At 41.2% G+C, this 1,900-nt stretch overlaps 1 non-coding gene across 1 annotated transcript; it reads right to left on the bottom strand.

The window, feature by feature from the left end:
• Positions 1-1,076: 1,076 nt before the first annotated feature.
• Positions 1,077-1,267, bottom strand: LOC143675421 (U2 spliceosomal RNA). Its single transcript, XR_013171645.1, has one exon. It is a non-coding gene; the product is annotated as a U2 spliceosomal RNA (small nuclear RNA).
• Positions 1,268-1,900: the final 633 nt, after the last annotated feature.

Here is a 1,900-nt window from a genome sequence, read left to right as displayed (position 1 = left end):
TACATATAATATATAGTACACTGGACAGACACTGTCCCTGCCTTCATGGACATAATATTCGAGAGGGAAAAGGAGACGATAAACAAGTAAATTATAATACGATGTTTGTAAAGTCTGAGAACATTGGCAAAGAGAAAGGATGTCATTAATGACATTTTCACTTCAATCTGTAAAACAAAATAGTATCTATGCTTTCAGACATCATGGACACTCTGTACAATGTGATGAGTGTTATGATGGGGAAAGTATAGGGTGACATGGGAACAGAGGAAACAGACGTTGGTCTGTTTTAGTTTCCAGGCTGCTAAAGCAAATACCATGCAATAGGTCAGTTTAAACAATGGGAAAATATTGGCTCATGGTTTTGAGGCTAGAAAATTCCAAAATAGAGGCATCAGAAAAGCAATGCTTTTTTCCAGAAGACTGTGGCATTCTGGAGTTGGCTGCCAGCGATCCTTGAGCCTTGGCTTTTCTGTCTATGGAAATAGACATGGCAGCCTCGGCTGGTTTCTCTCTTCTCTTTAGGTTGCATTGACATTCAGCTTCTGGCTACCCCTTCTGGCTTTCTCTCTCTCTCTCTCTCTCTGTGGCCTTCCCCAACAGCCTTTGGTAATAGGATGAAAACCCTTCCTGATTCAGCTGGGCTCTACCTTAACTGAAGTAACCTCATCAAAAGACCCCAATTACAAGGGTTCATACCTATAGAACTGGAAAAAGTTGAAGAACATGCTTTTCTGAGGTAACTATCTCCAAACCACCACATGGTCCTAGCCTAAGGCGTCAGGGAAGGTTCTCTGAAAGAAGAGACACTTCATCTGAGACCTGAGGACAAGCTGGGTATTTGCATCAACAGGACAGGGACTGGTAAGACAGCTATGTGCAAGATCCGTTGGTCAAGCATGTTTCTTCATCAAGGTATTGATCATGAAGACCCACAAGGAAGACTTGGTCTGTATTCCTAAAAGCTTTCTGAGCCAGATCCTTTCTCTCCTTGGGCCATTTTTATGAATGCTTGGAAGCAGGCCAGAGCCCTCTTTTTTTTTTTTCTGATTTTTTACACATTTATTATTCCCCTGAGGGGGTGCACCATTCCTGGAAGTACTGCAATACCAGGTCCATGCGTGGAGTGGACGGAGCAAGCTCCTATTCCATCTCCCAACTCCCAAAATCCATTCAATATCTTGTCCTCGGATAGAGGACGTATCAGATATTAAACTTTTAAGAACAGATACTACACTTGATCTTAGCCAAAAGGCCGAGAAGCGATAGAGCCCTCTTAATATAAGAAAAATGCGGCATTTTCCCCTGGATTCTCTGCCAGCAAGTGCTCTTTCTCCAGGCCTCTGCGTCCCACTTTGCTTTTCATGATCAGCCCATTCAATGTAAGGATTGTGCTTCAGGTTGAAGCTTTTTCGGCATGTCGCCTGATGATTATATTAAAATATCTTCCTCATCAAAATTCAGATAAAGATTAAATGAGATAATGTTAAAGGACTTCATAAATTGGGAAGCACTCTACAATTGATAGCTATTTTTATTATCACTATTGTTAAAATAACAATAATAATGATTATCCTAATAGACGTTATGTTATTAGCCCAAGGTCATACAGAAAGTATAGACATCCAGAGGTCCTGACATTAAGCACACTGCAGAGCTCACAGCATTTCAAAGATCCATGCTCCTGGATGCAAAAACTTCCCTTATCTAGGTATCTTGTGCTGTGTTCAATCTTCCAGGGTGACTGCTAAGCTATATGGCACTGCAAATACTGCAGCACCTTGATGGCTACACCGTGCAAGCTACAGTTGCAGAGTTTTTCCAAAAGCACAGTTTGCATTTATTTTGTTCAATTCTTACATTTATGTTTCAGCCTCCTCCTAAATGCATTTGTTTGCGA

The sequence above is a fragment of the Tamandua tetradactyla genome, chromosome 2, assembly GCF_023851605.1.
Source record: "Tamandua tetradactyla isolate mTamTet1 chromosome 2, mTamTet1.pri, whole genome shotgun sequence".
Lineage (NCBI taxonomy): Eukaryota > Metazoa > Chordata > Mammalia > Pilosa > Myrmecophagidae > Tamandua > Tamandua tetradactyla.
This window is presented reverse-complemented; position numbering and strand designations above follow the sequence as displayed.